The sequence below is a fragment of the Nelumbo lutea genome, chromosome 7 (assembly GCF_056320005.1).
Source record: "Nelumbo lutea isolate HS-2025 chromosome 7, American lotus-T2T, whole genome shotgun sequence".
Taxonomy (NCBI): domain Eukaryota; kingdom Viridiplantae; phylum Streptophyta; class Magnoliopsida; order Proteales; family Nelumbonaceae; genus Nelumbo; species Nelumbo lutea.
Window position 1 is genome coordinate 60,666,970 of NC_142690.1, and position 14,892 is coordinate 60,681,861.

The following is a 14,892-nucleotide window of genomic DNA, read 5'->3' on the forward strand; positions in this document are numbered from 1 at the left end:
TCTTGCCATCCCCTAAATTTAGCCTAATCCCTTGGATAAAAAGAGGACCTTCTCAATTTCTTTCCAAACTAAGCATCCAGCAGGCGAGGGTGCAGGTCCAGGATCCCATCCATAGTTTCTAGTTCCAAACTCTTCCGCAATTATCCGCCTCCAGAGAGATCGGGGGCTAGAGTTAAAGAGCCACCACCATCTACCTAGGAGACAACTATTTACCTGCTTTAGCAATAAGTAGTTATTGATATTTTCAGTAAGTTTGGTCAATTTATTAGTATTTAATGATATTATCATATAATAATTAACAACTTTCAATAATTTATTTTTAGTGGAAAATTAATTTCAATAAACATACATCGATTTTTCAGTAATTTTAGTATTTACTATAATTTTTTAGCAATAATTAGTGATTTTGGTAATTTAATTACTAAAATTATTGATTTTAATAATTTAATTTAGTAAAATTTAAATTATAAAACTTCCAATTATTCAAATTAGTAATTGAAAAATTTTATCATAAGTATTTGATGCTACATTTATAATTACTATAATTATTGGAATTATATTTATAGATTTGGGGATGACCCTAGGTAGGAATGACAATGGACGGAGTTAGAGCAGGGATCATATTCCTTGTCCCGATCCTAAGTTTTAAATTAATTTCCATCTTTAACCCCCGATCCCTATCGAGAAAAGTTTAGTTTACATCCCCAATCCCCGATGGAGACGGATTTTCGATCGAGGACCTAAATCCCCAATTTTTTAATTAAAAGTTTGTTTTCAAAAATATACTTATTTAAAATAAAGGAAAATTAAAATACAAATAATACTTTAAATATATTTTGGTATATATAATATAAATAATATTTTATATTTAAGAACAAATTTCTTAAACCATATTTATTATTTAGTTAATTCACTAACTCTACTCTTACTATTTACATATTATCTTATATTACCCTTAATTTTTTTTAAAATACTATTTTACCCATAAAACATTATCGTCAGTGATTCCTACCTCAAAAGTGACGAAAATGGTGGTATGCATCGTCCCAATAGGAACCGGCACCATCTTTTTCCTCTCCGTCTCTCTCTTCTTCTTCACCGTTTTCTTCCTTTCGGAAGCGGCAAACCGAGTTCTTCACAATAGCGAATCGAACGAGACAGCAGCGGCGATTTTCTTCTTCCCTCTCTCTCTATTCGTTTCTATATTTCTAATTCGCCACCGCCGCTGCAACTATTAGCAGCGGCGATCCTCTCCTTGTCGGTTTCGTTTCTCTTCACCTTCATTCTTACTCTTCTACCATTTTCTCCCTCCTCAATCCCTGTTTATCCTGTTTCACCACTGAACCACCGCCTTACGCCCACCGTTGCAACAAATCCCCATTGAACCCGATCCAGTTTGGCAAATTCCCTCTGAATTGCATTTCCATTCGAACCCTATAGTTTCTCTATCAATGCTTCCTTCACACCCTCTCTCTCTCTCTCTCTCTCTCTCTCTCTCTCTCTCTCTTTTCTTTAGAATGAGTAGAACGAATCCTATTTTACACCTCAAAAGTCTCTGATCAAAATCAGAGTACTCTTTTCCTTTATTTCCCTTTGGAGTTAGGATAACGATATGAGCCTGGATTCTATTTGTAGTTGCTTCGTTCCCGCTTTGAAATCAACTGTTCAGTCAGTACTGGTTGCTTGAACAGGTAACATCGAATCATAGAGCCATGGCCGATCTTCTTTACTACATTTCTTGATAAAATTCTAGTTTGTTTTAATTCTCTTTATTGACTTTCGGAGTTTGGATTATGTCTTATCGTTATCTTTGTTATTCTTGTTAGATATACTTATGTTTTCCAGCTTAATCTTTTCTTTTTTTTTGGCGCTTACTAAATTTGGGTTTATCAGATTGATTTCCGGTTGTTCGTTTTTAGAATTTTATTGAATGCTTCTATGATTTTCTTAACAATTATACCGATTGACTGTTCGAACTTCGTATAATGCTTTTCAAAGTCAAGCTCATGTCAGGAGTTTCTGTTGCTTTTGTTGTTAAGTTTGTGAAACCAAATGTCCAATGCACATATCCAGGACTTTCGGTGTCCATAAATAATTCGTATTCTAGTGATAATCAGAAGTCTATAGCAGTCCCTGTTCCTGAAAAACCTGGAAAGAAAAAGAAATTGAAGGAGTGTTGCTAATATCGGAGGTGCAGATCGAAGTGTTGTCGATCTTCTAGCTTGGATCGTTGGAGGGGTGGACGGGTGGACTAGGGGCTGAATCGGAGGGTGGATGAAGGTGGTGGTTGTCTTCTGCAAGGGGAGATCAGAGCCGCCGCGTTTTGATCCTCATCGACGGAGTGGATGGAGAGAGAAAGGGAGGGAAAAGATGAGAGACGAGAGATGGGTTGGTCATTGTTGCAGCCGGGCAGGGGCACAACTGCTAAAACGATGGCTGATATCTCTCTTGAACGACTGGAACTCGAGAAAATTGATGCAACGGATACATCTACGAGTTGCCGCTGTGTGGGTAGTCGCCGCTTTTCAACGTGATGGGATTCAGTCACTGCGAGGCCCGTTTCGAACAACCATCGTAGTCTCCCTGTGACTGAAGCCGATCTCCTTTTCAAACCTCATTCCTCCACTTAAATCTTTTAGAAATTTTTGAAAAATATAATAGTGACTGATGTTACGTGTATTTGTCAGAAAACTTAGAGGTAGTCTACGATAACATGTAAATAGTAAGAATAAAATTAGTTAATTAACTAAACATTAATTTAAGGATAGTTTAATAAATTTATCCTATATTTAATATAATATATATTTTATATATATAGTTTAATAAAAATTGCTATTCCCTACACTCTGTGTAGCCTCATATATCAATATTCTTGTAAGTTGTAGCCTCTACTAGAATATATGTGGGCAGTGAGGTAGCCTCCATATAACTGAGGTGTACGCCTTTCGCCTCGAGGCGCAAAACATGCGAGGCGGGTATTTGGTCGTAAATTTTATTCTTCAACGGGGTGAATATGGTAAAGATTTTATAACTGTTGGGGACTTCGGCTAATTGAACGGAATGTGTTTTGTTTCTTTGTGATTTGCGATTTCCTCCCCACTTCACTCTTCGGAACTGAACGAACCCTCCTCAGCCTCCCTCAGTCCTCCGTTTGAAGTTTTGAGTCTTTTTGAACGCCGATCAAGGTGAGTTTTTCTTTCTTTCTGGCGCATAGGGTTCCTCTCAAAGAACTGGAGTTTAGGCCATAACAGCAGCCCGGATCATTAGTTCTTCCTTCCTCTTTTGAACTGAAAATATAGTTTGGAGTTTCCTTTCCACGGTTTCTTCTTCGGTCTAATTTTTTATTTTTCTAACTTTATTTTCAGATGAGAACTCAAAACAGAGTACCACTTTAGCAGAGACGGTGTCGACTGACCAACAAGGCAACGGCCAATCACGATTCAGTGGATCACGACCGAAGTAAGTCCTCGTCTAGTCTTCTTCTTCTTCTTATTCATAAATGTTAATCTTCTTCTTCTGTTCTTCTACAGGTTAATTGGATATTTGCCTTAGTGTTCTCTAATATCTATAATTTAAAACTCAGTGGGTATGGTTATTCTTAGGTTGCATTTGCATTTGGCATTCCTTATTTTAAAGATTTATCTCCTTTTTGCAGTTAAAAACTTAGTGTTCATAGGGACATTTTAACAGCAAAAAGGAGATAAGTCCTTAAAATAAGAAATGCCAAATGCAGCCTTAGTCCTTCCTTCCTTTTTTTATTTTTTATTTTTTCACTGTCACATGAGAGAATGAATGGAGTTGGATATATATATATATATATATATATATATATATATATATATATATATATATATATATATATATATTAACAATGTTCACTGAAACCAATTGAGGTACTTATGAAAAGGCATGAATTTTGATAATGGGTTAAAAAAAATTAAGATATCTATGAATACCTTAGAGAAACTCATGCGATCTCAAATGAATATAAATATGAGATAGAAGTATAAAAAAAACTTCAATGCATAGCCATCACCATACAAATGGAAATGGTAGGTATAAATAATATGAAATACATAAATAAAGTTCAGCTAATGTTTATTAATATAGATATCATATGATTAATAAGTATTAATATTAATATTAATATACTTTAACATGAAAAAGTGGAAAAAATACTTTCAGAAGTTCCAAATTATGTTTTGTGATTTGGAATGACCTCTTGAAGTGTAAAACGTGGAATGTAGAATAGTTTTCTTTCTAAATTTTGAAATATGGAATGGTTTATGTAGTCACATGTATTTTCTATCTTAGTTTCTTTCCTTTCTGCATGATTGAAACTTGAAAGTTCTTATTAGTTCATCTTTTAGGGTGAATTATGAAATAAAGAACACTCTTCTAAAGTCTTAATTTGCTTTTTATAGGAATTTGCAATTTTGAACTTCAAAGATTCATATTTCATAATTTATCTATTGGATTGTGTCAAGTGTGTTCTCTAAATAGCTAAGGTACACTCATTTGACCCCATCTTCTTTTTTAACTTTTCTTCTATAGTTTAGAATTTGTATTGTAGTATCAAATTCTATATAATAGTTGGTAGTTGTTAGTTATTTTAATTATAACATTGTTTTTTTAGTGCTTGTGTTTCATAAGAGGAATCTTGAAAAGATTTGAACACACAACTAACAGTTATTGGACCATTATACATTAAATAAATAACACATAATTACGTAAAATTTCAATTATTTATTTCTTTTTATGTTTTTTATTATTTATGAAACACATAACACATAATTACATAAAATTTCAATTATTTATTTCTTTTTATGTTTTTTATTATTTATGAAACACATAACACATAATTACGTAAAATTTATACATTTAATGAATAACACACAACGAACAGTTATTGAACACACAACTAACAGTTATGTTTTTTAGTTTGAGGCCTCAAACTCCCTTTGAGGCTTTTGCCTGACCTCTTTGGCACCCAACCACCTTGCCTCCACCTTTAGCCTTTTAAAACCTTGGTAGAGTGTACTTGGGTGGGGTTGAGCGGATAATTTATTAACTTGTGAATGGGACCAAGACAACACCAAAGCTTGATATAGTTGAGATTCATCAATTCAGCAACCCAACTTTCACCTTACTGGCAACTGGCTCCTAGGTCCTAATGAGTACAAGTCAATAGCTAATCCTGTAGAAAGAAGTGTGCATTTTTCTCTAGGGTTTATGTGAGACTTGGCGGAAGTCCAGGGCTTCAAGATTGACTGTTATGGTTACTGTTGCAGGACGCTCAACCCCCTTTTATCTTCTTCATTGGTGCAGAACTGTTCTAGAAACATGCAGTCTTTCTTGAAAAGCCTTCAAATAATTGATCGCCATTTTACGAGTTCAAAGGTTGTTCATCCTAAATCAGCACATGGTTATCACTTAAGTGGTGGTCCTGGATTCATTGCTTTGGAATGTAATGTTGGAGGAGAGGGGCTTCATTATTTCATAGGCCATCGAATCATCTTTCAGACGGCTTCCTTTCTTCATTGTGCCCCAACTCTACTTCATGCTTTGCCACAACATTGGTATGTTTTCTAAATGTTATTTTTTGTACTTTTGTTCTTCCATGATCCATCTAGGATTCATGCATTTTTGGATTCTCTGAGTGCATTTAATTATAATACCAGACTTACTGCTTCTGTGGGGTATATGTTAATTAGAAATTTCAAATGGATCATGCAATGCTTAATTATTGATTTTATGTGTAAACGTTGGTTTTGTGATTTATTAATCCCACGACGTCATATGGGTTTTACCATTTGAAAAAAGTGCACCTATTCCTTTATGGTGTATACCGATGCCAGATATATGGTCTCATTTTTTACAGCTTTTTGGTGACCAGTGGGTAATCCCATGGACCTCAAATCCTTAATGTTCTTGTTTCAATTAAGGGGCCTTACTGCCTTAGTAAGAGGGGAACCAGGTTATGGATGATTGCACCTTTACAGTGTGCTGGGGAATTTGGCAAGAAAGAAACAGCAGGATTATTAGGGGAAAATAAAATATGTCCTCAACTAAGGCGTTGATTGGAAGTATTGAGAGACTCTTAATCTTCTGGTCAAATGCCCTCAAGGGGTTCCAAAAATTCAGTTATACTCACTTCTGTAATTAATGGCATCCAATTTTATGTGACATTTTTTTTTGTCATTGATCATGGGTTGATGATACTTGGGATTACATATTTCAAGTTGTGTGGTCTCGGTGTCTCAGTCATTTTTTGTTTTGTTGGGTTGTTTTTGACAATTCTATTTTTTGCATTCTCGTGAAATTCATAAATGAAGTTTTCATTTTCTTTGTTATAAAAAACACAAATATAATAAGGATCAAGGGTGGAGATGTGGGATAGAGGCTAGAAAATTAAAATGGGCTTAAGAAAAGGTTTGAGGTTGAGAAATAAAATGTAGATTGTTGACTAGGAAAACTATCAGACCAAAATTTCATAATAAACGGGATAAGAAATGCATACAAGAGAATTGTTGGGAATAAATAAGCAAGATAAGGAGATTGAACTATCATAGTTGGCACCTATTCTCTGGGAGTCATTGCCTTCATGAACTTGGAGTCATACAGTAGTAAAGAGAATTCTTCATTCTTCATTCTTCATTCTTCATTGATTGATCTTAAAAGAAAACTACACTATGCTATTTGTAATTTTTTTTTTCTTGATCAAATGAACTAAACAATTGAAACTTGCAACCAAATTAAAAAACATTTTATCCTGATCTTGAAGATTTTCTGAATATTTGTAACTACCAGAAATTCATCTTACAGATGTTGCTTCCAACACAGAACACCAAGCATTCTCTGCCAGATGTCCCAGCCTGGTAGCCCCATTTACATTTGATACTTGAGTAGATTATAAAAAGGGATGTGATCTTCAACCAATCTGAGTATATAAACCAAATATTGATGATCAAATTTGCGACCAAATTGAAAAAATGTTTTATCCAGATTTTGAAGATTCTGATGGGTTGTTTTCTTGTAGAGCTACCTTGGCTGCTCCTTGGAAGGCCATTCATGAAATTCTTCCTACCTTTCTACTACCATATCAGGTATGACTTGGCTTCTGATCAGAAAATCAGATTTTGGGAGGATGTGTGGATTGAGGATACCCCTCTGGGTGAGAGATTCCCTTCTCTTTTTGATCTTTCCAGGTTCAAAGATAGGCCTATTTCTGAATTTCTAAGTCAGCATCATCGTCCGCTAGAGCCGAACTGGAATTTTGGCTTTAACAAAAACCTTAGAGAATTTGAACTTTCTAGTGTGTCTGAGTTGTTAGGCTTGCTGAATTCAGTAGTCTTGAGAGAAGGTAGTTCAGATTCTAGTGTTTGGGGCCCTAATTCGGATGGGTTGTTTTTTTGTAAGTCCTTACATTCCTTGTTAGCCACCTCCTCCTCTCCTTCTTTCACAGTCAAGGAAATTTGGTATTTGCCCATTCCCCCTAAAATCAGTGCTTTCTATTGGGAAGTGTTTCATGGTTGTATTAATACCTATGATCTACTCTGAGGAAAAAGACTAAATTGGTGTTTGTCCCCCCAACTGGTGTGTCTTGTGTAAGTTGAATGGTGAGACTGCATTTCATCTTCTAATCTCCTACCCTTTTGTTAGCTTTATTTGGAATTGGTTGCTTCTCTGTTTGGTCGAAAGTGGTCTTCTCTGACAGGTTGGATGGTTTGTTTAGCTCTATTGGCATTAATTGCACTAAAAGGAGGGGCAGGATTTTGTGGAGGAATACTAGAGCAACACTACTTTGGACTGTTTGGGAGGAAAGAAATGCAAGAAAATTTGAAGAAAGAGAATGAAGCAAGGAAGCCTTGGTAGAAACAATAACTTTGAGAGTGGCACACTGGGCAAAAAGCATGAAGCTGTTTTCAGACTTTAAGCTGTTTATTGCTGCATCTTCATCCACAAGACAGAAATCTGTTGAGACATGATCACCCCCAATAGATTGCTGGAAGAAGCTGAACTTTGATGGGAGTTGTTTGGGTAATCTGGGCCCCTTAGGCATAGGAGGGGCCATTAGAGATGAAGATGGAGACATCATTGCTTTATGCTTCGGTTCTGTGGAACAAGGTGATGTGACAAGGTCAGAGTTTTTGGCTGCAGTATATGGGGTTGAAAAGGCAAAAGAATTGGGTATTAATAGACTGATCATTGAGGGAGACTAAAAAACTGTGGTAAAATGGCTGCAAAAGGAGGAAGGGGTGATATGGCGTTCGAGGAATAATTCCAGGAGATTTAAATGGCTATCAAAGGACATGTCAATCCGAGTGAGATGGGTGAGGAGGACTGCCAACAGCTTGGCAGATAGCTTAGCTAAGCACGGGGTATAAAGAACACATCTGTTTTGGGCTTAAATGTAAACTTGGATTGGGATAGCTTTCTAAAGCTGGTTTTTTCTTTTCACAACTTCTTGTTGTAACCTGATTTTTATAATTAATGAAATATTTTCTGTGTTGCTGATAGAAAAAAAGAAAAACAATTCTCTGAATATTTGTAACTGCCAGAAGTTCATCCTTCGGATGTTGCTTCCAACACAGGAGGTCAAGAATTCTATAAGATGTCCCAGCCTGATAGCCTCATTTACCTTTGGTACTTGAGTATATTCTGCATGTCAAACAGTTTCCATCTCTTTTCATTTCGTTATACTTTCTTTATATCTTCTGCATACATTTGATATTAATATAATGTTGCTACTGATCAATTAAAACCTAAAATCAGTGCATCTTGCATTTTCATCATCTATACACATCTAGTTGGTGTGATGATGCTAATGTTTTGTTTTTGTTTTTTTTTTTATGGTAAAACGAAATTTTATTAAATAAGAAAAGCTTACAGTCTAGCAGGTGATAAGGCATCACCCTGCAAGCAAAACAACAGAAAAGAACTGCTAGGGAAGTTAAAAAAAAAAACGACTCTCTGAATATTTGTAACTTCCAGAAGTTCATCCTTCGGATGTTGCTTCCAACATAGGAGGCCAAGAATTCTATCAGATGTCCCAGCCTGGTAGTCCCATTTACCTTTGGTACTTGAGTATATCATAAAAAGGATGCCATTTTCAACCAATCTTAGTATCTAAACCAAATTATGAGAATCAATTTTTTTAAGGCTTTGATTTGGGAGAATATTCTGCATGTCAAACAGTTCCCATCTCTTTTAATTTCGTAATACTTTCTTTATATCTCTTGCATACATTTGATATTAATATAATGCTGCTACTGATAAATTGAAACCTAATATCAGTGCATTTTGCATTTTCATTATCGATACACATCTAGTTGGTGTGATGATGCTAATTTTTGTTTTTTTATGGTAAAATGAAATTTCTGTAGAGAACACTGATGTGGGCCCCACTCTGTCCGTAGGGTAGAATGTACCTAGTCATCCTAGGGTTAGCTGATGGTCAATCCATTATTCTAGTTGTTATTTATATTTCAGTTTTATATTGTTTTATGTGTTATGTAAATACCAAGGGCAGATGTGTCCTTTCATGTAACTAGCATAAACTATAAATATTAAATAGAAGTGGCGGCGGCAGAACATTGAGATTCTGTCATTCCTTTCAAATCTTGTGTTCTACTGCTCTCTCTCTACTCTTTCTCCTCTTTCCTCTATACTTTCTCTCCTTTTTCGAACCTGAAATTTATTAGTGCTCAAGACTGATAGCGGTCTTGAACATCTACAATTTCATTAAATAAGAAAAAAAGCTTACAGTGTGGGGATAAGGCATCACCTTGCAAGAAAAACAACAGAAAATAACTGCTAGGGAAAAGAATTAAAACAAACTATCCAAGTTACAAAGTTGAAATCCCAGAATATCTCTCAACTTGTCCCCCAAATCCTCCCTAGGAACTTGATTAAATTCTGGAGATAACAGCTGTAACTTGATGTATCTTATTAGTATAGTCCTTGTTGTATATTATTTATACATCTTACTCTTCTTTTCTCTTTCAGCCCTATATGGACATTCGTGTAATTGTGATATGTAAGAGACTCTTCGAGGTGGGGGTCATTCATTCTTGACACCTCTAAGATTATTCTTGTTCTTTTCTTTATTCAGCCAAGAGTGTTGACATGGTATTAGAGCAGGTTGCTCTTTGATCTATTTTCTCTCTCTTGAACCTCACTAAAAGCAGTAATCCTGTCGTATTAGGGCTGTTTTGGTCCACCCTTTTTTGTTCAATTTTCTTTGTGCAACCAGCAGGAGGGATTTCATTAGATCTCTCTTGGGAGACATTGGTTCGAGGCCAAACTTCAGATCTAGTGTTGCCTAGACCTGATCTATTCTCCCTACAAACAACATCTGATTTGGTGAAGTTTTCAAAGGAGTTCTAATCTTCTTGGGGTGGCAACACTGTACAGTTTCTTTTTTTGAACTGCATCAACTTTGGACTTCAAATCTGGTGTCGCCTAGACTTGATCTATTCTTGGGGCGGCAACACTGTACAGTTTCCTTTTTTGGACTTCAGGCCTTCTACATCGGCCTGCGATTTGAGTTTTTCTCTCCAGATTGAAGGGTTCTCTCAAGCTCTTCTTAACCCTACACTTAGTTCTGGTTTGGAGATTTCTAAGGATTGTTTCGATCAGCACAAGATACCTCATTGTTTTTGAAAAAGACACCTGATGTGTTGGTAAATCACAGTTTTCTCTCAATCGGCTGATTCGATCAACCTATAACCCTAGATCTGGTGTCATCCTAGGGTTTTCTTGCTTCCCATTTATTTGATTCAGACTTCAGATTCATATTTGAAAGGTTTTAGACTCGACTATCTTAAAAACTTGCTTTTTTTTTTAGACTGTCATGTTAAGTTCTTGATTGCTGAATTTGGTTGTCTCTAATATCCTTGTGGCTGGACTGTTGTTTTCTTGCTGAAATGGCCTCTGATAGAGACAATATTATTCCTATAAAACTAGAAGGATCAACCTATGGAATTGACACTGCTGCTGTAGCACATGGGAGTAAGAAATCTACTACTGGTGGTGATTCTTTTGTTAGAGGTGATTCTTTGACACCTTTTTTTTATCAGTAAATATGTATTTTATTAAAATTCAGATTGTAAGTAGTTTATACAACTTGATGATGGGACTGTTGATCCCCTTTAATCACTCTATTCACCCCTCATTACAGTGTAGCCCAAAATAATTGCTGTCTCAATGCCCCTTGTTTTGCTAATCCATTAGCTATTAGCTAGCCCATTTGCACTTCTTCGGACCCATTTAAATTCAGCCTCAACCTCCTTTGCAATCTTCTCCACTTCCCTAATCACATGTTTAAACGTCCATGGGGTGTGACTGCTATTTATTGCCCATGAAATTACTACTTTTGAGTCCCCTTCCACTTCAACATGTCTGCATCCTAGTTGTTTGGCTAACTTTAACCCTTGTAGTAATTCCAATAGTTCAGACTTCAGTGAGTTTTCGTTGCCAATCGGTCCTGAGAACATACCCAATATCCTCCTGTTGGAGTTTACTCCTCCTATTCCTAAGATGCTTGGATTTCCATATGAGAATCCGTCAAAATTCAGCTTTACTTTATTGCCTTCAAGTGGTTTCCACTCCAGCCTTGCTTTATCTCTTACTCTCGAAGATTGTGCTACTTCAGACCATGTTCTTAAAATATCTGCGAATGAGAAGACTTGAAAGCAATCCAAGAGTTTTACCCAATGGGCTACTTTCACCTTGATACTATCAATCACTTCCTCTACTGTTCTACTTTTTTCCAAGAAATTTTTGTTTTTCCTCTTTTCCCATATTACCCAACAAATTGCTGCCTTTGTTGCTTTCCAAATTACCATCCCTCTTTTCTTTCTCTGTCTCAAGAAATCATGGTTGAAGAGTCCTACCACATCTTGAGGGGGAGCCCACCTGCAGCCAAAGAGAGTACAAAAGAATTCCCAAATTCGATGCACAAAGGAACAGGATATCATTAAATGAGAAAGGGTCTCACCACTTTCCTTACACAATGAACACACATGAGGAGAAAGGCACATATATGGCCTTCTTTTCTGCAGCATATCACAAGTGTTTACCTTACCAAGGAATACTTCCCAATAGAAAGCTTGGATCTTCGGGGGAATAGACTTGCATCAGATTTCTTTCACAGGGAAAGTCCCACCTAGAGAGTTGGGGGAAGCAAGTACTTTGAAGAAAGAGGAGCAAGAAAAGAGGCCGTCTGGGGAGCCTACCTAGATTCTAGAGTCTTCCAACGAAGGGTCCAGGTGGATCTACCCTAAGAGGTTCAGCAAGCGGGTTAAGGATTCACACTCATTCTCCCTTAGTCCCCTTCTAAAGCCCAAATTCCAGTTCACACGAGTTGGGCACAGTGATCCCAACATGGATATATCTTCCCCCTTAAGGTTAGATAGTGCAAAGAGATCAGGGAATTGGTCTTTTAGTGGGGTTTCCCCTATTCATAGATCTTCCCAAAACAGAATTCTATTACCTTGTCCCACATCGAACCGGATGGAATTGAGGAAAGTAGGGTTGATTTCATAAATTGCTTTCTAAGGAGAAGTCGAGGACCTGTGAGGGGAAACTTTTGCATCCCAACCATTTCTAGCCACCCCGTGAATGCTCTCGATCACTTTGTGCCACAATCTGTCACCCTCAAAGGGAAACCTCCAAAGCCACTTACCTAGTAGAGTTGTGTTCCTTAAAAGGATGTTCCTAATTCCCAAACCCCCTTGTTCCTTGGGTTTACTAACCTGTTCCCACTTAATCAAGTGATCCTTCCCTTCCTCTCCTGGGTCCCATAGGAAATCTCTCATATACTTCTCTAAGCATCTTGCTACCTTAGAAAGGATTCTAAAAGTTGAAAGGAAATAGGTGGGGAAGTTTGCTAGAGTGGGTCTAATCAAGGTTATTCTTCCACCCAAAGAAATGTAATTCCTCTTCCAAAGGGCTAACTTCCTATCAAACTTTTCTAACACTAGTTTCTAGAAACCAACTAACTTGGGATTTCCTCCTAAGGGTAAACCTAGGTAACTAATAGGCCATCTTCTAATCTCACACCCCAAGATTTCTGCAAATCTTATTAGTTCTCCTTCCTCCAAATTGACCCGTACAATTCCACTTTTGGTCCAATTTATCCTCAGGCCTGTCACTCCCACAAACTTATTCAGTAGCACCCTCAAACTTTCCACCAACTCCTCATTGTTTCCTTCACAAAAAAATATGGTGTCATCTGCAAATTGGAGATGGGTAACAATCACTCGGTTTCTACCTATCCTCCACCTTCTGGTGAGGCCTTAAGCATCATCTTTTGCCACCATTCTATTTAACACTTCTGCCACTAAGGTAAACAAGAATGGGGATAGGGGGTCACCTTGCCTAATTTCTCTCTTGGCCAGGAAGAAATCCTTTGTTGTACCATTGATTAGGATTGAGTAGTGAGCTGAACTCAAGCATTCTTTGATCCAAGCCCTCCATCTATCTCCGAATCTGAATCTTTCTAAAACTTTTAGGACACCCCAATTAACCAAGTCATAAGCTTTTTCTAGATCTACCTTACAAACCAGCCCCTTTTCTCTACCATTTCTTCTTTCCCTTATGCATTCATTAGCCACCAAGATTTGATCCATAATCTGCCTTCCTTCTACAAAAGCTCCTTGCAAAGGAGAAATGATCGAGGGCAATACCTTTTTGTCTTTCTACTAAAACCTTCGACAGAATTTTGTAAACACTCCCAATGAGACTTATTGGTCTAAAGTCTTTAGGGGTTTTGGCCTCCCTCTTCTTTGGAATCAAAGTGACAAATGTGGCATTTGCTCTTGGTGATACCTCCCCTTTGGAGAAAAAATCATTAAAGACTTCCAGGATGTCTGATTTCACCATATCCCAACACTCTTGATAGAAGGCCATGGAGAAGCCATTCGGCTTAGGGGCTTTCGATATGTCCATTGAAAAAATAGCTTCCTTGATTTCTTGTAGAGAAAATCTCCTTTCTAGGACACGAGATTGTTCTTCTGACAAAACATCCCCTTCCATCTCTGGCAATTCTGGCAACACTCAGTGTGGGCTTGAGAAAATTTCTTTAAAATGATTTACAAAAATCCTTGTAATCCCCTGACTTTCTCTTACCACTTGTCCCTCTTCCTCCACCCTCTAGATTAAGTTCTTCTTTCTCCTTCCAGTTGCAAGAGAGTGAAAAAACTTAGTGTTTCTATCCCCCTCTACAAGCCACTGACACCTTGATTTCTGTCTCCAACAAATCTCCTCCTTTCGTACTATCTCTTCAAGTTTTTGCTTTTGATTCCATCTTTCCCCTCTTTCTTCTTTTGAAATGACTCTAAGAGCCTCTTTCCTATCTAGCTTCTCAATCCTTTTCACCAAGTTATCTTTTATTTCCTCTACCCTTCCAAAATGTGCTTTATTCCATTCTTTTATTTTTTCTTTTAGCCTCTTTAGTTTTCTGGAGAAATCTACCATTTTCAACCTCCCCAAAGGTCTAAGTGCCTCCCACTCCTTTAGCCTAGTCTTAAAAGTAGGGTCTTCAAACCACATATTTTCAAATTTGAAAGGAGAAGGGCCTCCCCTTGGGATTTCTTTCTTGATACAAATAGGGCAATGGTCTGAGGTAACTCTAGGTAAGCCTCTTGCTATCAAGGATCCCCACATTTCTTTCCACTCAGGAGATAAGAGGAATCTGTCTAGTTTGGAGCAGGTTGGGGGGGATTGAAAGTTTGGCCAAGTATAATCCACCTAAAGCAAGGGGGGGCCTCTTAATTCTTGAGAGTCTATTAGCCTAGTTCAGATTGTTTGATTCCCCCGAATATCTGATGACATTAAAATCACCCCCACACACCACGGGCCATTCCACAATCCCCTGATGGAACATAG

The 14,892-nt window shown here is 37.1% G+C and overlaps 1 pseudogene across 1 annotated transcript in view; it reads left to right on the forward strand.

Annotated features, from left to right (window-relative positions):
- Positions 1 to 1,697: 1,697 nt before the first annotated feature.
- The window catches only part of LOC148846637 (large ribosomal subunit protein bL19cz-like), a 33,119-nt pseudogene continuing 19,924 nt past the window's right edge, over positions 1,698 to 14,892 (forward strand). Inside the window, exons 1-4 of the transcript XR_016102125.1 lie at positions 1,698 to 3,185; positions 3,366 to 3,459; positions 4,425 to 4,508; positions 5,292 to 5,579. The product of XR_016102125.1 is annotated as a large ribosomal subunit protein bL19cz-like (transcript). The remainder of the gene's footprint in view (positions 3,186 to 3,365; positions 3,460 to 4,424; positions 4,509 to 5,291; positions 5,580 to 14,892) is intronic.